This window comes from Ambystoma mexicanum, chromosome 5q, assembly GCF_040938575.1.
Source record: "Ambystoma mexicanum isolate Mex_15411 chromosome 5q, UKY_AmexF1_1, whole genome shotgun sequence".
Classification (NCBI taxonomy): Eukaryota; Metazoa; Chordata; class Amphibia; order Caudata; family Ambystomatidae; genus Ambystoma; species Ambystoma mexicanum.
Window position 1 is genome coordinate 146,327,379 of NC_090933.1, and position 23,941 is coordinate 146,351,319.

A 23,941-nucleotide genomic window follows, 5' to 3' on the forward strand; every position below is an offset into this window, starting at 1 on the left:
TTCTCTAACTCGTGTATCCACTTCCCAGCTCCCGATGTCAGCATTGGAAGCTTATTTTTTAGGTTTTCTCTGTCCATATGCGGCCATGGGATATATTGTGGTCTTGCTCCCCCCTTTTCTAGCAGTGGGAATTGGAATGCGCAATCCTCCTTCTCCTTCCCCGTACCTCTCTGGTCTTTCGCCGGGGTGGCGTCCCCGCCTTGCCGTCTACCTGGCAATGCCCTCAACCTGTCCTCATAGGCAGGTACTGACGTCCCCCTCTGACCGTGGGGTGCATCTTTATGTCGGCTAGACTGTCCAACGGACTTCGCCGTTCTACTTGTGGACCCACTAGCATCTGACCATCGTACCTCTCGGTCCCTTGGGAGCTGTTTTTCGCACCGTCTCCCTTCGTCTTGTGCCACTTCCTCCGTTTCCCACCGCAGTCAGACTCTGAATACTCCCAGTCTACACAACTTCTTGCATCATCTTCGTTCTGCCCAATTTCTAGCCTATCTAGGAACAGTCCCCTGCTGCTGCTACTTCGGGTGACATCCTCGGTGTCATATAGCTGAGTGCTCTCTAAGCGCTCATCCTCCCTTCCCCCTTGGGAAATTAATTCCAGCCCCATCTCGTCACAGAGTTTATCAATTGTTTCCCCGATGCTTCTGGTATCGAAGTCATCGTCAATATTTATCCCGCTTGTACCTGGTACCGCATTGCTTGCAGGAAAAAACTCTTCTATGTCTTCCCAGTCTACAACAGGATTGGGTTTAATGACTTCCTGCTCCAAATACTCAAGATCTCGTGCCCTCTGTCTACGCTTGCGTTCTGCTTCCTCAATTATTCTTTTCGCTTATTTGCTTCTTCTCTAGCCATATCTACTTCTCTCATTCATTTGTTTCTAGGTTCCTTTGCCCTTCTAATCTCCTCATCTTCTCGCTTCTTCACTTTCTTTTCGTGCACTCTCCTTTCTTCCTCCAACTTTAACATGTTCTGCCTGTACTTTTCATAGGCAGCGTATTGTGTGCGACTGAGCGGTATTCCCTGCTCTTCGCGATAGAGTTGTTCTCGCCTCAACCTATCCATCTTTCTTACCCTCTCGTCTCTCTTGTCCTGTTCTTTCTCCTTTTCCTTTCTTTGCGCCTCATCAAACCGTTCACTCGGTCTTACGTCATCACTTCCTTTTCCATCTAATTTCAATAATATCTGTCCTTTCATCCATTCGTCTTTTGCGAATACTAACTCATCACTTCCTTTCTGCTTTTTTCCCTCTCTCTCTCTATCGAGAGGTGCACTAGTCTGTGCCTGATCCTTTCTTCCATCGCCGCGCCTCTCCATGTCCCTCACGACTGTGGAGGCCAAATCAATTTCCTGTTCCTTCTCTTTCGTCTCATCACTACTGCATGTAGGTGTCTCATATGCGGGGTTGCTATACCCTGTGGCTGCTTTGAGCTCTCTCAACGGGTAAAGGCCCTCTGACTTGCTTCCCTCAATGACTGGTTCCGGCGGGGCTGGTGGCGCAGTAGGCGTCCCACCCCCCTCCGTACATACATTTAATATCCAGTCTGCGGGTGGTTCTTCTTCCTTCGCTTGCTCAAACATTTTCCAAAGTTCTAAAACAGCAAGGCGTTTCTCAAGCTTCTTGCCGGTATGTGTGGCGTGTAGAAATGTTGGCATGTGCTGTAAAACAGCCTTTGACAGTGACCCGTTCTGGGGCCAAGGCATAAACATCTTATTGGCGGTACCCTTAACCCACTCCTGGCTGTATCTTTTCAATTTTACTGCATGCTTGGGCAGCTGCTTACATAAATGCGCAAGTGGGGTAACTTCCTCCATTCTTAATGTTGTCACCAACAATATTCACACAGTTCTTTAAGCTTTCCACTAGTATGAGCGAGCACCACATACGCAAGCTCCAATCCAACCTTTTCCCGCCAAATTTTGTATCAACAATTTATTCAAAACACATCAAGTCAAAGGCGATTCCCTCTTAATTACAAAATTCCGTAAAGCAAAATACATTGCAATCGATCAACAATACAGCAATTTCACATTTGACATACACAGGACATATACGACAGACTAGACAGACTAGACGGACGCCAGCTGGTCATACATATACCTGCCTTCTAATCACTACCCCACCATGGGACTTGAACGAACCCCCTTAATTACGTCTTTAAACATTATCGTAGCCTAAATGTCCCCCCTCTGTGGGCTCTGGGTTCACGTTCCTTCTGACCACTTTTTAAAGCGCAGGAACAAGGCAAATCTTTATGTTTTTGCTCAGGTGCCCCCCTGGTATTCCTTATGTTTTATTCTTCTCGGGTGCCCCCTGGTATTCCTTACGTTTTTACTTCAGGTGCCCCCCTGATATTCCTTATGTTTTTACTTCAGGTGCCCCTCTGATATTCCTTACGTTTTTACTTCAGGTGCCCCCCTGATATTCTTTACATTTTTATTTCTTATGCTCGAGTCATTACCCCATATATATATAAAGTCTTCTCTACTTCTAACTATTTTATTGTTTCTCCACCAACCTCCGTTACCTTTCCCTTACTGGCTCTAATGCCTACACAACATTTGCCAAAGTAACGAGTTTTATTGCTTTACTTACCAATCACATCGTTTCCTCTCTGGAACTTCGGGATCACCGCCCCTTCCTCTTCCTGCTTTTAAGGTTTTTGTCCGATCTGCTGCCCTTGGGAATGAGAAGGGTTATGCTTAGAAAGGCGGGTTCTTTCAGACCCACGGCAGATTTTTTTAAATGTTTTACTCTATCATGTCCACGGGAAGCTTCTCAGTCTACTCAGCCAGAATGGCAAAAGGAATGGTGATCTTACCGAAGGCCCAGAGTTACTTCGTTCTTTCGGTCTAAGGGTGTCTTACACTATATCAATCGATAATCTATAATCGATGGCCGTGACCATCCTCATGCTACCAAGTTTCCACGAGGGGGGGAAATCACTGCCGGGCCCATAGGTCAGCACTCACCCTCTAGAACTTGTAAGACAAGATAGATGTACCATGTGAGGACAGGGGGTGCAGGATTCACTTACTCCGACACAACTCAATAACGAGGACTCAGTAGTTTGGCAAAGGGAAGTCTGTTTAAGGATACGCTCTTTGCTGAGTTTCGATTCCGCTCCTTCTCCTGTCTTTGGCTGGGTTTCGAAACTTGGCCTGTTGGGCCTCTCGTCGCCTGGGTACCTTTCTGCTTTTACAAAATGGAGTCGCACTTGTATAATGTGCCTTATTGAGGTAGAAATACGGTTGGCGCTTGCCGCCCTATCTTCTACTAAGCATTGCAAGTAGTATCGATTTCTTAGCATATTGCGTTTCAAGCCTATTTACACACGTTTAACAGGACGGTTGCTTCCATCTTGTCTCGTAACACTGTTTCCTCGCGTTGTAACATTGTCTCCTCTCTGTGCCTATTCCATTCAATTTCGGAGTTACTTGCACTGGCGTGTTATCTTCGATAGCTGCGTTTGTTCATTCACGGATCTGTTCAGGCCCTTGTGTCATTTCCACTGGCCTTCCATTAAGGCTTTTGGGGTCTCTTCGTGGACCGTGTGTATGTACTCCTCATTTCGTATCAGAGGCAGGTATGTCTGTCTAATAGGGTACCGTGCTGCCCAGGGTTGTCTGGTTATGGGTGCTCCAACCGGTATGGATCTTCTGATTTATACTGGGCAGAGTCGCAGTGCAGCTCTTTGTAGGTTCATTTGCTCTTCATACGTCACATGCCTTGGCAAGTTCCTTCCTGGTAGCTCGAAATGGGGGCCAGGGGTGCATGTCATGTATGGAACCTCCTTTACACAGGGAAGCTAGATCCCCCAGCTCTAGAACGTCTACTTTTTGGGGTGATAAGTCAGTGTACGTAGAGGGCTCTCGTTGGTCTCAGTGCTCCGGCTTTGGTGACTTTCTGTAAAAGGTAATGGGGGGCAGAGTTGGCTAGGCCCTTGTGAGTGATGGACAGCGTTTTGAAAGTTATGAGCTCATGGGTTGGGAGCCAGTGTGCATCTTTTCTGGCGGCTGAGATGTGCTTGCACCCTGGTATGTTAAGGGCAGCATCCTGTATCACTTGCATTTTGTGGATATTCCCCTTCATTGTATACTTTCTGCTGAAGCCAATACTGTCTATGTTGCGCTCTTCCCCTCCTCATAGGTCCTTATCTGTGGCTCGAACCAATCGAGAGCGAAGACCCATGCAACACCTATTATAGCCCTCAAAAGCGGGCCACTATTCGATAATAGTACATCGTGGATGAGAAGTTACAATCTCTCCAGAGAGAGTAATGGCTTTTTTGCGGGGAGCTGATCAATCACTCGGGTGCTGTGGGATGCTAACCTGCGGTAGTTCAAGCAGTTTTTACAAAATACATATTCATCAAAACCTAGTGGTTAATAGTGCAGCTGTTGTGTGAGGGTAAACGTTTGAGATTTTGTGCGAGGGATGTGGGGTTGAGGGTCAAGTCGGTCACTTTCATGCTCCAAATGAAACATTCAGTGCATTCGCCCAAGTGTTTTATAGCCAACGTTCAACACCTCGTGTTTTTCCGTAGAGCCATAATGTCGAGCAAGACATTAATTTTACGCGCCTGGCTGTTTTTTTGGTTAATTAATGTACTTTTTCATCTTGAAAGGACTTTGAAATACAACAGGATGTCAGAGCAGTGCCCCGGCACCCAGAGACGCCAATGCGCGCCTTACATTAATGTCAAAACGAGGATGTGCCGACAATAATTTAAAAAAATAGAAGGTGATAAGTTGAAAATGTCAGGTAATTGGCAGATAGATAGAAAGTTAAACTGTGTCCTCGGTGAAGAAAATTAACCGGCAGCTGCTAGCACAGGCCTGAAGGTCACCCGAATGTCAGAATCGAGTACGGGCCAATCATTCAGAGGGGCTCTCTGCTGAGATCTGCCCTCGCCGGTCATTTTCCGATCTCAGAGGAACTGCCCTGAACCACCGCCAACATGTGTTCATTTCTAAAAATTACACAGATTGTGATTTATTACCCGTCGTGCAACCCTCACTCTCCCCCCACCCCCCACCCCCCCACAAAAAATCCATTGCGAATTAAATCAGGCCTTTGTTTAAATTGCTGCTGCGCAGTACCTATCATATCATCATAAATGACATTGAAGTTATAATCTGCGGTACTCTGCCGCGGCCGCTGATAAGGCGGCACCGAGGGACGATCGATACTTACTATTCATTTTTGAAATTATCTTCGCATTGATCCCTGAACAAGCGCCAGCTACACAGAGGCGCAGTGGCTTTAATACAATAATTATATAAAGGTTTACTGGCTCATCCTCCCAGCCAATAAAAGCTGTCAGCTGGCAGGGACAGTTACAATCCCATAATCCATCAAAACGCTGTTCTCTGACCTGTGTGCTGCTGGGCTTTTGCTAGACCGCGATGAACGTGCTTGCTGAGGGGGGAAAATGGCGGCTAATGCTGGCGCAACAAAGCTACAGATACATATTACTGATGGCAAATAAAACGGCCCAGCGCCCCGCCATTCTCTCTTTGTCACTTCACTTGAGAAGTGCGCTTTCAGGGAGCTCGCGGAGGGCAATGGGAGGAAGTACTCTGTCAACTTTCTGCTTTTTTTTACCTTCTTTTTCTGCACTTTGTGAAATTCAGCCACATAATGACGATGTTTACAGTCATTGCCGGCCTAAATGTAGCGCCCATGGTCAATGCTGGGGAAGTGGGGGGGGGGGAGGGCACCCATTTTTTAACTCCCTTGTTACGTCCCACAGCAGGAAATTAATCACTGTAATAGGGTGCCAATGTGAAAGCATCAGCACCCTATACTAATGAAAACCACCCCATTCCCACGCCAGAGCAGGGAGGTAATCACCTCAATAGGATGCCTATACAAAAGCATTGGCACCCTTTTGTCATTAAATATGTCCCGCGCTGGGCACTTTTAATTTCAATAGGGTGCCTGTCACGCCTTCTCCAACCACGTCATTTTGGTGGAGCTCTTGAAAGACTCCCTCGAGCTGGCTTGGCATGGGTTAATGGCGCCCCGGGTGGTCGCCTGGGCTGTCCTGCCCTGAGGCTGACGTTGTTTACAGTTCTCTGGTTTTACGGTCCAGGGATGGCAATGGTAAAATGGTAACGGCATAAGCTTTTTAGTGTGGAGTGTAAAATGTGTGTAGTGCGAACAGCGTGAAAAATCCTAGCTCATAATGGAATGCGCATCGAAAGTAAAGGCAAAAATCAGCCAGCTAAATAGCATGCCCACTCGCGGAGCGACGCAGAGTGAGGCCGGAGTGTTGAGCTGTGTTGGGACCCTGTTCCCTGGATTGTGCGGCGCTACGAGGAGTGGAGTCTCTTTACCATGTTTACTGTCCCTGTGAGGAAACACACAGCTAAATAGCATGCCCACTCGCGGAGCTATGCGGAGCGAGGCAGGAGTGTTGAGCTGTTTTGGGACCCTGTTCCCTGGATTTTGCAGCCCTACAAGGTGCAGAGTCTTTTGACTCTCCTTGTGAGGAAACACACAGCTAAATAGCTTGCCCACTCGCAGAGCGACGCAAAGTGAGGCAAGAGAGTTGAGCTGTGTTGCTCTGGAATTGTGGAACTTGGATTGGCACTCTTCACCTGCTAATTTACCAGTGTTGGATCTTTTAATTGTTCAAATTACACCGATTACAGAAGGTGAGCCTCAAGGCCAACTGTGGCCATAATTTACTGATCGCAATAGTGGTTGCTCTGTACCGTGGCAAAACTCTTTTTATTTTTTGGCAACCTGCGATTTTGGATCCCGCTCTAAACTAATTAACGCGCTTAGTATCACGTTCAGTCACCAACCCCCATCCCCCTCCTCCCCCCCCTGTTTCTTTTCTTTTCTTCTTGTTATTTTTATTTTCCTTACTTACGTGTCCGAATTTTTCTTTGGCATTCCCGGTAAAGCGCAGAATCGCGCCAAAGCACAGGCAAGCTGTATTAAAAAACCATATGCAAAACGATCTGGAAAGCTGTTGCTGCGAGGGCAAATATACCTGACGCTGTTGGAGGGTTTGCTGTGGCCTCTGTGACCATTGTTAAGGCTTTGGTTGGTCAAAAAGGGACCATGGAGGCATACTACCCAGCAAAATCGCTTGCTCCATTGGCCTCACTGACAACAGTGGTGGAAATGAACCGTATCTCGAAGGGAGGTATGAGCATTTCATCTCACAATCTCGACAATGACTCACTATTACAGATATGCAAAGCATTACTAGGTAGCTCTTCGACTGTCCTGAATGCCGGTGTAATCAGGGCTACGCCTCCCCCTGTGGAATCTGCAGCTGACGAGTTCGAAGAGGGAACTTGTGAAGAACCTGCTTCGGCCATCTCAGCTAATAGGGCAGATCCTTTGTGTCTCTCTCTCTCCTCCCCTTCCTACCCCCCCTTCCCTTTTTCCCCTTCCTTTCCCTCCCCTCTCGATTTATCCAAGTTTGCCTGTTAATCAGAGATTATCGGCCAGCCCTAATTTGCTCTTTGAAACTGGAAATGTCCATTCTGTTTCGGTTCTTACTGATACCTACAGTACGCATGAAACCTCTTGGAGCTTACACAGCAATGGAGTACTGCACTTTGCTGTCAAATTCTGTTAAACATGTGTGGGACAATTCACGAGGATCTTAAAAAGCAAAGGACCACCATTTCATTGATTTATGAACTATTGTCAAACCAAAAAGGCAATGCTGCCCATTGCTCTGCTGTTGCTCATGAGCAAGCTGATCTCGGAAACATCCCTTCATCGAACACAACCTCGTCTCCTCCATTGCCTCAAGCCCATGATGAGGTCCACATCATCAACAACAACCAACTAAATATTAGTGATGCAGAGGTGATGAGTTCTTCGACCTACTACCCTTCAAGGAAACAACTTAGATTGGCTAAAATACTTCAAGCAAAGTAAACAGTCTAAGATTAGACCATCAATTCCCGTTCAGACATAATTCCTGGACATTCTGCCTCTTAATTCAACACTTGTCCAGAAAACAGCTTGATGTCTAAGAGACAATGGAAAAGAGTAGCATGATCAAAGAGGAGGTCTTCTCAGGCTATGGGAACCCTAACAAGCTTGCTTGTAGTGGAGGCCCCATTGAAAGATCTCACTCTTACTGATGGGAAAACTGTACATAGCAGTGAAAATAACAACCTGGCTGAGAATAAGAGTATCATGAGTGGGGAGATTAGTACTCATTGCCTGGCTCGTCACAAGCCTGTTTTACATTGCAGCCTGATAAAGGCCCGATTGGCTACTAGCTAGCTAGGAGGCACCATCTTTTGGAGGCCAGACTAACTGTTGGTCAAATTTAAGAGTGAAGATTAGCTGCTGCCTCTTCTGTTTTAATAAACATGAAAGAAATATAAGAGTGAGGAGGAGTGAGGCAGTAGTGTTGAGCTGTGTTAGGACCCTGTTCCCTGGTTTGTGGGACGCTACCAGGAGCAGAGTCTTAATACCCTGTTTACTGTCCCAGTGAGGAAACACACAGCTAAATAGCATGCCCACTCGAGGAGCGACGCAGAGTGAGGCCGGAGTGTTGAGCTGTGTTGGGACCCTGTTCCCTGGATTGTGCGGCGCTACGAGGAGTGGAGTCTTTTTACCCTGTTTACTGTCCCTGTGAGGAAACACACAGCTAAATAGCATGCCCACTCGCGGAGCTATGCAGAGTGAGGCAGGAGTGTTGAGCTGTTTTGGGACACTGTTCCCTGGATTGTGCAGCGCTACAAGGAGCAGAGTCCTTTTACTCTCCTTGTGAGGAAACACACAGCTAAATAGCCTGCCCACTCGCAGAGTGACGCAAAGTGAGGCAAGAGAGTTGAGCTGTGTTGCTCTGGAATTGTGGAACTTGGATTTGCACTCTTCACCTGCTAACTTACCAGTGTTGGATCTTTTAATTGTTCAAATTACACCGATTACAGAAGGTGAGCCTCAAGGCCAACTGTGGCCATAATTTACTGATCGCAATAGTGGTTGCTCTGTACCGTGGCAAAACTCTTTTTATTTTTTGGCAACCTGCGATTTTGGATCCCGCTGTAAACTAATTAACGTGCTTAGTATCACATTCAGTCACCAACCCCCATCCCCCTCTTTCCCCCCAGTTTCTTTTCTTCCTTTTATTTTTATTTTCCTTGCTTACGTGTCCGAATTTTTCTTTGGCATGCCCGGTAAAGCACCGAATCGCGCCAAAGCACAGGCAAGCTGTATTAAAAAACCATATGCACTACGATCTGGAAAGCTGTTGCTGCGAGTGCAAATATACCTGACGCTGTTGGAGGGTTTGCTGAGGCCTCTGTGACCATTGTTGAGGCTTTGGTTGGTCAAAAAGGGACCATGGAGGCATACTACCCATCAAAATCGCTTGCTCCATTGGCCTCACTGACAACAGTTGTGGAAGTGAACCGTCTCTCGAAGGGAGACATGAGCATTTCATCTCACGATCTCGACAATGACTCACTATTACAGATATGCAAAGCGTTACTAGGTAGCTCTTCGACTGTCCTGAATGCCGGTGTAATCAGGGATACGCCTCCCCCTGTAGAATCTGCAGCTGACGAGTTTGAAGAGGGAACTTGTCAAGAACCTGCTTCGACCATCTCAGCTAATTGGGCAGTTCCTTTGTGTCTCTCTCTCTCCTCCCCTTCCTACCCCCCCTTCCCTTTTTCCCCTTCCTTCCCCTTTCCTCTCGATTCATCCAAGTTTGCCTGTTAATCAGAGATTATCGGCCAGCCCTAATTTGCTCTTTGAAACTGGAAATGTCCATTCTGTTTCGTTTCTTACTGATACCTACAGTACGCATGAAACCTCTTGGAGCTTACGCAGCAATGGAGTACTGCACTTTGCTGTCAAGATTTTGTTAAAAATGTTTGGGACAATTCACCAGGATCTTAAAAAGCAAAGGACCACCATTTAATTGATGTATGAACTATTGTCAAACCAAAAAGGCAATGCTGCCCATTGCTCTGCTGTTGCTCATGAGCAAGCTGATCTCGGAAACATCCCTTCATCGACCACAACATCGTCTCCTCCATTGCCTCAAGCCCATGATGAGGTCCACATCATCAACAACAACCAACTAAATATTAGTGATGCAGAGGTGATGAGTTCTTCGACCTACTACCCTTCAAGGAAACAACTTAGATTGGCTAAAAGACTTCAAGCAAAGTAAACAGTCTAAGATTAGACCATCAATTCCCGTTCAGACATAATTCCTGGACATTCTGCCTCTTAATTCCACTCTTGTCCAGAAAACAGCTTGATGTCTAAGAGACAACGGAAAAGAGTAGCATGATCAAAGAGGAGGTCTTCTCAGACTATGGGAACCCTAACAAGCTTGCTTGTAGTGGAGGCCCCATTGAAAGGTCTCACTCTTACTGATGGGAAAACTGTACTTAGCAGTGAAAATAACAACCTGGCTGAGAATAAGAGTATCATGAGTGGGGAGATTAGTACTCATTGTCTGGCTCTGGCAGCCTGATAAAGGCCCGATTGGCTACTAGCTAGCTAGGAGGCAAAAAAAAAATCACAATTGTCCAGGCAGATGAAGTTAAAGGGTACAGTCAATTAAGCCGTTCTACATTAATGGCGCTGTTTAATAAGATACCCTCATTAAGGATTTTGAACTCTGGAGACTTTGAATTTGTGAAACCGCTTCGACATCAGCGGCAAAAGATAGCACAGATTCATTGTTGTCACTCAGAGATAGCTGCACTTGTTCGTCAGCATCAGTCATCTTTGGTCCACCTGTACATCTTGGACATTTCACCAACAACAGAAGAGAGACCTTTGTGCTGCACAGAGTGCAAGGTATCAGAGGCTAGCTTAAAATCTCTAACTATATGAAGCAACCCACCGGTGGATGTAAAGTTTGATGACGCCCAGTGGTGGGAATGGCTTCAGCGAATTATCCCCAAAAGAGAATAACCCAGTGAAATAGTACCTTCGTAAGTTGGAACACTAGGTGTTTCAGTCACTGGTTACTCCTTGGTGGGTCGAGGGCCCTCCTCACAGCCTGTGAAATGTTTTCTCTACAGGAGTCATGGGTAACCTTTAACATCGAAATAGATGGCTATGTAAGATTTCAAACACCAGCTGTAAAAGGGATCTGTGGTTGGCCAGCCGGTGGACATTTGATTGGTGCAAGAAACCACCTTAATCCTAGATTAATGCACTCTGGCCCCCAGGTGGCAATATTCTGACAGTAGAAGTATCTGCTCTTGATGAGTGTGGGGTTCTGCGGAGTATGTTAACTGTGAACATTTATGATCCCCATGGTATCAATACCTCTGAGGTTATGTTTGATGATTTGCATATGATTTTGTCATGTTGGTATAATGCATTGTTCAACAATCCGGTGATTGAACATTGTAAAATGTCTTGCCAAATATCTAACACCAGGGGAACACAGTGGTTAGGCTTTTTAAAGGAATCAAATCTGACCATATTAAATGATCAAACAACGGGGGACCAACCTGGCAGCTCAACCTGGTCAGTAAGCACAAAAAAGGCCACTTTGGACTACATATCTGGTAATGATTGTTTGCTGGAACGTGTGGTTACTCTAAAAGTGGTCTTTAATGAGAACAGTAACCATTCCATGCTCTCTTTGGTAATTAAGATGTCTGCTGATACTACAGAGACCGGTATGTGTGGTAAATTGATACCTAATCATTCAGGGAACCGTATCAGCTGGATTCAGAGTAAAATTGCTAAACTGCATGTCTCTGCCTTTCCACTTGGGTTTGTAGATTGGAGTAGCTTCCGAGGTAAAAACTCAGAGGCTATCGAATTTTGGCTCCACAAACTAGCTCACTCACTTGGCACCTACTATAGAAAACCAACATTGGTTGGTAAAACCAGGGCAGACAAACCCTTTGACATAAATATTGTAGACAACAAACGCAAGAGGTGCAGGGTAATAAGAGCCCTTTGGGTGCATGGGCAGTGCCAAGGCTCTGTATCCCAGGTGCAATGTGTGATTAAAACGACAAAAGGACAATTCCGCACTCAGCAAAACATTATCGCCAGTCAATTCAGAGGTCTGAATGGCAGTACTTTGTACAAGCATTGACATCTGAGATAGTCATGAAATATGGAAGATCCTGGGAACTTCTAGGGGTGAGAAGATGACCAAGAACTTAAATCTCATATCTGGTGTTGAATGGGCAAATTATGTTACTGCTAAATTCTTTAAGACTGAAATCCCTGTTTGGTCTGTTCGCTCTGATGGACCCTAGCCCTTACCAAGAGCTGTAAGATCTTGTCAGATGCTATTCTGAAGCTTAAATCTTCAAACACGCCAGGCCCGAATGGTTTGGCTAATACAGTGCTAAATAATTACCCTGACCACTAGACACAGGTACTGTTAATTTTATTCTCTCAGGTTTGCAGAGAACACATGATACCCGCCTCACGGTGGCAGTCTGTACTCATTCTGGTCCAAAAAAAAAGGAGACCGTACTAATATCAATAACTACCGCTCTCCATGTTGGATGTGACCGGTAAAATATTTGCATCCCTGGTATTAAAGAAGCTTCAGAAATGGGCCTTAGACAACAATGTACTTAAATATGCTCAGACCGGCTATTGGCCTGGTTCTGGGACGTCCCATAACATAAGAACCTTGGATTATCTTATACAGACCACTCGGAGTAGAAAGGTTGCCTCATTGTAAATTGCATTTGTGGATTTCAGTAGTGCTTTCAACCAGGTAAATAGGGGCACACTCTGGTCCAAGCTCAGGTTCTTAAAATGTCTGGATTGGCTTGTCCAAATATTGATACTTTTGCTTAGTAATAACAGCATCAGAGTGAGGTTAGATAATGGGGGAAGGGGGTCACTGATTTCATCCCCATACATATGTGAGTTAAACAGAGGTGTGTAGTGGCCCAAATGTTGTATGAATTATTCATTGCTGACCTCCTCCTGCGCCTGCTTGCAAAGGCAAATTGGCCTCCCAAGATAGATTTGCACTTGGCAGGCATGTTGTACCCCAATAACTTGGTCCTGTTCGATCAGTCCTATACACGCATTAAGAACATTCTCAATGAGTTATTGGCCTACGCCCACCAACACAGTCTGACCATCAACCTAGAGAAGACTAGCATAATGCTAGTCACTAGGAAAAAGGTCAACAGGATCAGGATGGACACTTTACTTGGCACCATCAATTATGTGCCATCCTATATATACTTGGGTTTAGAGACAAATGCCCTGGCCAACTTTAGTCACATAATGAATAACAAAACTAGAAGAGCAAAACATCTGACTCTACAGGCTTGTATGTTTGCCCAAGGTCAAGATGGATTCTCCAGAACTGGGATTATTATATTGTATAGGCAATGTTTTGTTGCCTCTATATTGTATGGCCTTGAGGCTCTCATAATGCAGACTACTCCTGGCTAAATAAATTGGAGGGTTCGTTTTGGTGTTCCGTTTAGGGGTAGGTCCATCGTGTTCTATGAAATACCTACATCTTGAATTGGGCTTAACTTCTCTGAGGGGAATGCCCATTCTGGCCAGAGGTTGCCTACACTTAAAATCTTGATCTGGTGTGGTATGTAAATTGATAGCAGCACTGGGGCAGAACTATGACATGGAAAATGTACTCAGGGGTTCCAACTACAAGACTCTAAATGAGACACTCTTCACGGCAATAAATTGGATCCCAGACTTTAGTAAAAACACTCCTTACATCCACATGAAAAAATCATTCGAGTGAAAGCTTAACAAGTGGTATTGGTGCACAAACTACACCCACCTCTCGAAGTTAAAGGGATACGAACTAGTGTCTCATGTGGTACATCGCTACAGGAGGACTCAGCCTTATCTGCAATTATGCCCTGATCCCGCCACAAGAGAGTTTCTTTTGAAGCTTCACACAAAACAATTGGCAGTACTGTCAGTCTTAGGATCTGTGCTGGGTCTAGTCACAGAGTATAGGCACTGTCTTAGTGGCAGCCTCAAAGAGAAATCTGAAACTGCTAGGCATGTGCTCACAAAGGGCATTAAACTGAGACGTTTATATATGTGTAACCTTGGTGGTCTTGTGCATAGCTATGAGGGAATTTTATCAGATTCCTTTTGGGACTATTGCTTAAATGTAGATTCCATATCTGCACAAATTGCCTTGTACCGAGTATGGTTGCACGTTAAATCCTTGCTGTTTTTTTTACAAGGTTTGTACCTTTGTTAAATTGTCATCAAGACACCGAAGCACTGCTCCGAAAGACCAGTAATTATATTGTTGATGTGAAAGCTTGGAGGGAGATTGTAGAACTCCCTTTTGCTCTGCGTTTTCCATTGGAACTGGCCTTGGTTGGTATCACTTCTATGTGCTCATTATGTTATTGTTGAGTTGGAACGGCTCTGGAATGAAAGATTTCCTGTAATATTATTAAATCATGTAGGAAAGAGAGGTGGGAGGGATAGAAGGGAGGGGTATGGCATTATAGGAATGGAATGGAATGTGTGCTTCCTGCCTTTGTGGACTTATTTGATTTGATCATTTGATTATTATTAATCAACGTTTAATCTAAATATTGAATTAATTAATTATGCAATTATGCAATATCATCTGTCTTGTTTGTTGTTGTTTGAAATTGCTACATGATTGACTTTTTCTTTCTTAATCATATTTTTTGCTTTTCTTCACCTTTTCTTCTTTTTTTCTATTTATCCATTTAGTCTAGTTTAGTTTAACTTGACCTGGGTTCTGATTGAACTTAGATTGAACTTAAATCAAACTTAATTTGAACCAATAATATTGATTGTTTTGTTAATTTGATTTGTATTTGTCCATGTATTTGTATTTGTATTGATTGTCTCTATTTGTGTAAAGTTCTAAATGAACTAAATCACAATAAAGAATGATATATTATATAAATGTCATCTTTTTTTGTCAAATATATTGTGACAACAGGAAAAGAAATATTCCACTACTGAAGGAGTAAAACATTATTAGATGCATTGCAGCTTTCTTCTACTTAATATCTGATGCATTAGCCTCTCTATAATTGGAATTGTCATATTTCTTAGAACTTTCATCTAGAGCACTATTATGTAGCTCTAAATCATCCATTCATTATATTTAAGCAATATAACCCTAGAAGGGGGACATTATTAGTCAGGTGATACCCTGGGGCATAGATTAGAATCCTGAGCGAAGTGAGGGCTTTAACGTTAGCCCCGGGGCCTCACCTGATTGTTAATGCCCCCCTCTGCGTGTATTATATTGCTATTAGTACCCTGGCACATTCTACAGTTTTGAAGCAGCGTGATGTCATCATTGTGTTCATACGCTGCGCAACAGAGGATGCATAGTTACACTTGCTCGAAATGTGATTGCTGAATTGCTGAATTTCAGGGTTTTTGTTGCATTCAATCTGATCACCTTAACTCTCTCTCTTAACTAAAGTTATATATCTATATATATCTATATCTATCTATTTATCTATATATATATATATATATATATATATATATATATATATATATATATATATATATATACATATATACATATATATAAATATATATTACATGGACGCGGTAGCGTCCATGTAGTTATGGTTAAGTTGGTGTTTCCATAGGAAGAGCATTTTTTGGGTGGCTTATAACTTCGCTCGCTCTGGACGAATCCTCACCAAACTCTGGAGAAAAAGTATATGGACCACTCTGAATTTTTTTGCAAAGGTCCAAGGGGGGCAAAGTTATAGGGGGGGTCCCAAAACCTTTGTTTTTTCCCATAGACAAAATGGGAAAAAACTTTGCGCACGCCTACAGCCCAAACTCCTGGATGGATTTACACCAAATTTGCGGCAGGAGCGGGGGCTTGGTCCCGAAAGCGTGCTTTTGCAAATTTGGTGTAAATCCATCCAGTAGTTTTTTTTAAATGATGAAAATATAAGGCAAACAAATTAGTAATATCTCCGTTCGCTCCGCGGACGGACTTCCCGGTTCGCTCTGCGGACAATGCCCTGATTGGCCGAGCGGCTTGCGTGATGTACGAGGACTTGTGACATGTTCACTGATTAGATGGCGTGGTGCGTGAAGTGCGCAAGATTTTCTGTGGCGCCCGCCATCTTGCATTCGCGGACGACCGCGGACAGCGCGGTGAAACTTGGATTAAAAATTATATTTAGTGGAGTGTGTTGGTGTGTAAGAGTGTTTGGGGAGGGTGGGGTAGTATGAGATAGGTTCAATGTTCTGTTTTTTTAATGTGCTAGACACTTTTGTTGTGTTCAATTTTTCTGCGGACAACATGGCTGTTCTGAAATGTTCGTAAATAAACAGAATGGATTCGGTGTCAAGTTGAAAGTCTTCTAAGAAGACTCGTGGGGTCCTGGAATGTTCACAGGGGTGTCCTGAAGACGTTGTCTGTATTGTTCGTTGTCAAGCTGAAAGTGTTCTAAGAACACTCGCGGTGTCCTGAAATGTTCGTACATAAAAAAAATGGGGGTGTTCTGAGGACATTGTCCGTTTTGTTCGCTGGCAAGTTGAATGTGTTCTAAGAACACTCGCGGTGTCCTGAAATGTTCGAAAATAAAGAAAATGGGGGTGTTCTGAGGACGTTCTCCGTATTGTGTGCCTGCTTAGTTGTATCCAATGAGGGAATGGCACAGAGAATGAAGTGGAAATGGTAGAAGGGCTGTCTAAGAGTTATGCGGTCTGCGGACAGGGCTTGTTACATCCAGGGTTTTCCAGCAAATCCAGCATGGAAAGAAGACTGTAGGGATCAGCCAATCAGATGTTGAGGTTGTGGATGTGTGTTCAAAGAGACTGTGTGTAGTGAAGATGGCAGAAGTGGAGAAAGTCAGGGTGTTGGTGCTTGGAGATATGTTTGTGCATGGTTTACAACAGTATGCTCAATGCAGGCATGTTGCAAAGAATTTTGATGTTAAAGGAGTGGAGGTGGTGTGGAGCACTGTGCCTGATTGCCATGTACAGGGAATTGTATAAGTTTGTGAAGATATGGGCAGGCTCAACAGTCCCCATGTGGTAGATTTGCACTATGGTGCTTTCCATTTGGGCTATGTCAGTGCCCCTACTTTGTTGGCAGATTTGGAACACTTGGTCAAGCAGTAATGAACATCCTTCCAAATGCCAAAGTATTTTTTTCTGGATTAGTACCTAGGGCAATATGGGACAATAATTCATTTTTTTTCCCTCAGCAAAACAATGCTAGGTGTGTAATCAACCGAGGCATGTGTGCCTTCATGCTTAGAGCTGGTATGTTCTTCTGTAATAATGAGAATATTGATTCCAGTAATGCTGTTTATTTTAAAGAAGATGGCATTTCCTTATCTTTTATGGGAAATGCCATTCTGTTTTGGAATGTAAGGGTTGCTTTGGAGAAGGTTATGTGAAGATTTTAGGAGTAAAGCAAGAAAAATAAAAAAATAAAAATACAAAATAACAGGTGTCTGTCAAGCATCTGCAAAAAAAAACAAAAAAAACAGCTCTTTTCAGAGCCAACCTCAAAGGGGAAATGGGGCACACTATTTAAATTTACATTCACCACGCTCAGATTTTCGATATGTCCGCGGACATGGCGGTAGTCCGCGGACATCGAAATCAATAGCTAGGGGTTCAGTATGTTCTATGTTACATGTATATAAAGTCATGGATATTATGGTTAAGTTGTGCTACTAAAAACATATGAAATTCAGTAAAAAAACTTTGTTAAAGGGACGTTATGGTTAAGTTGCGCTACTAAAACCCTATCAAATTCAGTAAAAAAACCTTGTTAAAGGGACGTTATGGTTTAAAGTAAAACCGAAAAACCCCTGAAATCCGGCAGTTATGGTAAGATAAACAACCATAACTTGCGCCACCGTGCACTGCTAACACTAACACCCAGGACATCAAGGATGACATCACAAATGTAGACCTGATTCTGAATGGTTTTGGTGGGTTTCTGTCAAGAGGGGGTAAAAAGGGTGGGTTCCAAAATATTGTAAATGCTGATAAATGTGGTGCCATTTAACAAATCTACACAAAAGTTTGTAAAAACAATTTAGATCTAGATATAAATGTTTTTTTGTAAAGTTTGGTGGGATTTTGTCAAGAGGGGGATAATTTGAGGGGGCTCAACATTTTTAAATGGCTTATAACTTTGTTGTCGTTTGACGAATGTGAACAACCGTTTCCAGAAAGATTATAGACCCATCCTTGAATATGTGTGTGAAGTCTCAATGGATTATGTTAAGTGGGGGCTAAGTTATATGACTATTGTATGTACATACATTTTGAGACTTTTGAGAAAATAAAACATGGGCGGATGTCCAGCAAATTCATTTAAGGAGCATTGGCACTGACCTTAAAGCATGGTTTTGCAAATGTGACTGTGTTTTTTTTTTTTTACAAGTGTCATAATGTAGATACAAAAAATAGTGATATACTTTTGGAGACTGAGGTATAGCCTGTGGCCATGGGCAGTGGCCAGATTGTCCGGGTCATGGCATACGGTCATGACCCGGACAATCTGGCTACTGGCCATGACCACGAGGGACGACAAATAGGGTTAAAATGGTCATGTACACCAAAGTTACGTGAAAGTGAGATAGGTTTTATAGGGAAAATAAATTGTGCAGGCTGCCATGGAAAGGGAAGAGGGGATCTGTACGGAGCCCCGCCTTCCATTTAAATGGTGGCTATCTTGGAAAAGGATTTTCCTTCCTACAGCGGGACACTGAAAAGGAAAAATACTTTTCTTTTTTTAGCACCCCGGATTACCGCTTGAGCTGATAACTTGGGCTACCAGGCTAAAATCCCCCGTTGCAGTGCCTGGAACGGGGGATGAACGCCACATTATTCCCATTAGCTTAACATAAAATGCTAATGGGAAGTTTGGAAAATCTTATTGAGGCTATGTCCTTTACCGAGAAATGTAAAGTAGATGGAGTCTATAAGATTTTTTTGTTCTATTTCTTAACTGTGAAAGGTGGTTCCTAAAGGAACCTTCCTTTTGTTGCTGTTTGATGTATTTTGTTTTTTTGCAGGAGAGGTTTGAATGTAAGGTCTGGAGAGAAATGAGGGAAGAGGCACCAAGCACTAATATGGAGGGCCAGGTGGACAGGGGACAATGTTGTGAGTGTGTTACTTCCATGGTAGGGAGCAGTGTTTCTCATGCTCCTTGATTACAGTTTTAAAGCACTTTGAAATTGCTTACCCAAAAGAGTGGTGTGTTGCAGTATGTACGGAGGACTGTAGTCTTTGAAAGATATGGATCAACAGCCTCTTTTATTGCTTGCGAGGTAGCTGGTGGCATTTTGTGTCCCATAGAAGTAGGCTGTGTGGTTACAGTATTGGTTGAGGAAGATGAGGTGGAGGAAGCCTACTACTTGCTAAGAAAGGAACAGCCTTTCTGAGAGCATTGCAGTGGTTCGATTGGGTGTGGCGGTGCATGGTGATTGTCCCGTTGGAGTACTGTCCAGGTAATCCATGACCGAGTACAAAGCTTCACTCAGTGAATTTCACTTTGGTATCTTTAGCCTTTGTTACATTACTAACAGTGGTAAAGAACTGCTACACCCATGATTCTCTCTGGGTGCTAGAGGTAGGCACTTCCTCTACCTCATGTTCTTGGTCATCTTCATTGTCTTTGGAAGTACTGCATTTTTTGTTGTTGTGTAAGTCCTCCAGATGGTGGTGGCTCTTTGGGAGAAGGTTTGGCAATAGCTGATGCCATTTCTAAGATAAATAGCAGTTCAGATGTTATTTTTCCATGTATGTGCTTTGTACTAGATTGTTAATGGATAATGAGTACGTTTAGGTGTAGGAGCTGTGCAAGGGTACATTTTGAGCTTGAGAGTTCATAGATCAGTAGAAAATGCAGCTCCGAACTGTCCTCGAAGCACAGACACTATCGCAAAGTGCAGACGCGTTTGCGTACACATCATCATGCCGCGTGCGAGTGCATGGTCTCATGGCAAAGTCCGGAAGGTCCGCAATGACGTCAGATGTTCACGGATATCGACAGATGCAAAAACTGTGGAAAAAAAATGCAAAAAGTGTATAGAAATGTCAAAAATGATGCAAGAAGGTGTGAAATGGCAGCGTTTTAAGGAGAAACTGTAATTTGGACAAAAACTTTGCTATATTGGGGTCAGTATGATATTAGTAAGTTGTAGGAAAATAGCATTCACTGGTAAAACCCCATGAAATTCACGTTATGTTAAAGTTGCACTAATATAAAGCTTTGAAATTCACTGAAAAATTGTTGTTAAAGGTACATTATGGTTCAATTGCAGTAATAAAAACCTATGACATTCAATGAAAACATTTTGTTAAAGGGACATTATGGTTACGAGTAAAACCGAAAGACCTCAGAAATGTGGCAGTTATGGTAAGGTAAGCAGCCATAACTTGTGTAACCACTCTAGCAAATGCCATGCACTGCAGCCTTCATCACCTGCTCATATGAAGCCCCAAACAATTACAATGCTCTGCACTTCAAAACGTTTCTATTTACTAGCATTGTTTGAAAGTAAGTAAAAAAATGCAGAAGTGCATGTATATTAGCACTGTGTCACTGTTTCATAAAATAAAGGAAAAGCAGATAAAATAGATCTTTAGACCATTTTTAAGTGGCACTTATTATGTGCCAGTTTAATATGTTGGCAGCATATGCATACATCCCAACATCACCTAAAGGTGCTTATTAAGTCTTTGAGGGTCATTCGGAGGTTGGAGGTAAGGAATTACCGGCACCGGTAAGGGTGCCGACGCCGGTAATCCCTTAACTCCGTATTCCGAGGTCCCTTTGCGGGTCCTTCCTTACCTCCTGCTTTTAGCAGGAGTTAAGTACGGGACCCGCAAAGGTACTTCGGAGGTAATTACGGTACCGTAATTTACGGTGCCGTAATTACCTCCTTCCTCATTCCCATTGAGCCCTATGGGGCAGAAATGGGAATGGGGAAGGGCAAAAGGTGAATGGGGAATTACCGGTCCCTCCAACCATGGAATGGACCGGTAATTACTCCATTCACCATGCCGGATTTGGGACGGTTTCGGAGGCAACCATGGAGCTAATTACTCCATGGTTAGCTTCAAACCCGGAATGAGGCAGTTTCTCTTTTCCTTTGCATTCTGTCACATCCAATTAACTTCACCCATTATAAAACTAAAACTGAAAGAAAAAAACGACTGGACTTCAAGATTCAAAACGGTGACATGTATATCAAATAAACATATAAAATGCTTTGCTTTTCAAAATATTTTGTTTTGTGAAGCATTTTGAAGAAAGTAAAACAATGCATATCTGGATTGACAGGAGCACTGTGTCATTTTGTCATAAAAGAAAGTAAAAGCAGATAAAATAGATGTGTTCACCATTTATAATTGGCACTCAGTGTGTGCCAGTTTAATATATTGACAGTACATGTATACTTCCTAACATAACCCATTCCAATCTTCAGCTGCTTGTGCAGTCCCACATTTCCATCTAAAAGTGAAACTACAAGTCCCAGAACGCAAACAAAAAATCTAGGACAACATAAACACCTAAAGATTAGAATGTATCATGTTTGCAAGTATGCATATACTCCTAACATATTAAACTTCCACACACCAACTGCCATTTAAAAGTGTACTACAAATATTTTCCATAAACCTTTCTTCTCTTTCACAAAAGGTTACAGAGCTTCGATAAATGCACATATATACATTTCTTAACTTTCATGAAAATGCTCCTAAAAGCAAACATTTTTAACCGTCCACCAATGTTATTAACTGTTTTTCCTCACAACTCCTCCTTCCTTCATCAATATCAACCTTTCTTACTAAAAGTACTTTGCCATTATCACATATGCCCACTAACTTTCTTTTACAGTTACAGGAAAGAAGCACATTACCGAAGACAACCACAGTTAAATGAATACCCTTTGAATCCAACAAAATAGGTACATTAATGTGCCACGTATTTTGATGTGATTACAACAGCACAGTTACACTATATATTACCCCAGACTTCTCTTTTCAGACCAACATTTCTTTCACTCTAGCCCACTATATTCCACCATTCACACGCATACTATTTCCATCTAACCACCACCATTGCAACACCCACTCTGTTGCTCAAAACAGCACAGTGACACTACAGATTCCATCACACCACCACTCCCTTAGAACACAACACCATCACACCTCTTCAGACTCTTACTCTCACAACATTGCCACCCACATCTAATATACCATCTCACAATAAAACAGTGCCCTACTCATCTCTACAATCACACTCACAAACCCATGCACCATACATGCATATACATTGCACAACTTTCCAAGGCAAACGTCGTACATTGTGACAGACAACGGACTGACACCAGAACCGTTTGCCTGACATGCCCAACACAAGGGTCAGGCATAGTCAGGCAATTGACAATAACCACACACACCTGACGGCCCTTTACATTCCCCATAAGGATAAAAGGCATAGCCCGAGAGCACACTACGAGCAAGGCCGAATGTACGAGAGAGGAGCTATTCCGGACTGGCAGTTAAAGGGAATGAGAAAGGCAGCAAGACCTGAAAGGACGACAAGGAGGGAATTGCCCTTGCCCTTTTTAACTCAGCCCTGCTAAGCCTTTGAAAGGAGAATCTTAAAACTGGGAAGTCCTTGATACCGTGCTGCTGTCCTTGACTCTAGAGACAAGAGAGTCCAGCAAGTTCAGTACAGACGGTGAATCGGAGGAAACCGATATGAAACCGATCTAAACTAGGCACAAGGTTGCATGTGGCAACATTTGAACAAAGAACGTGTGTTCATCAACTATAAAGAAAGACCTGTTACGGTCCAGGTGCAGAGGGGTCCAGCGACATCTGGGCAATCATTTGAAAGACTATGACCAGGACTTGTTTTGAAACCACAAGAACAAAGAGGTCTTGGGCAAGGCTGGCATGAGGTGTCAAAGGGGTCATACGAGGGTGAAGCAAAATCACATAGAGGAAAGCAAAGTGCATTGGGGAAAGCCAAGTGAATGTTGACAAGAACTGGGTGTGGTCTGACTAGTGCTGAGATCCCCACTTAGGTAAAGGAAAGAACCTAAGGGGTCTAAAGAGACTGTATTTTGAACTCGACAGAGGGAGGCCGAAAGAAAGCTAGGGGAAGGGAACCCTGCTTTCTGATAAGATGAGAAAATCATGAACTGTATTAGAACATCATGAACTGTGTTAATAATCACTATGTGAACCCGACAGAGAGATGCCAAGGGGGAAGCTAAGGAGAGTGAATCATGCATTGTGAAAAAGTAAAGTGAAATGTGAAATTGCCAAATGTGAACCTGGTCCAGGGATGACTTCAAATCAGGGTGAAGCATGATACAACCGAGAACATTGTGCTGATATTAAGAGTGAAAAGCTATAGTGAATCCTACAGAGGTAGGCCCATGTTGCAAGAAGGATCAGACCCCGGTGGAGGGAGATCCAGGGGGTGAAAAGTAATTTCCCAATGTGCAATATCACCAAAGGAACTTTTGTTTGTTTGTTGTTTTTGGTCCAGCTTGCCTTGTAAGGCAAGAGACTTTGTAGAAAAGAGATTTGGCCCTTGAGGGTGCTGGTATCATTGAAAGGAATTGTGAGCCTCATGCTGGAGAGGCCCAGGAGTGTGCTGTGCTCATAAATCCCACCTTGTCCAATGCTTAAAAAGTGGGAAAAGGAGACCCCAGCCATACCATCCTGACTAATCATTTTGTGAACACTTCTTTCTTTTCTGGTGAACAGTATCCCACTCTCTTTCGTAACGTAGCAGTAAGTATTGGCAATATTTTTTTTTTAGTATAGGCTCTTATTATTTGACTAGACTCCACTTGGACTGCATTATTAGTATTTGATGGTCGTAGCTTGCTCCCATTGCTCCCATCTTAGATTTAGGTTTAGATTATGCACTTATCTCACCCATTGTTGCAATTTGATAAACACCCTTGAACTGCAATCACT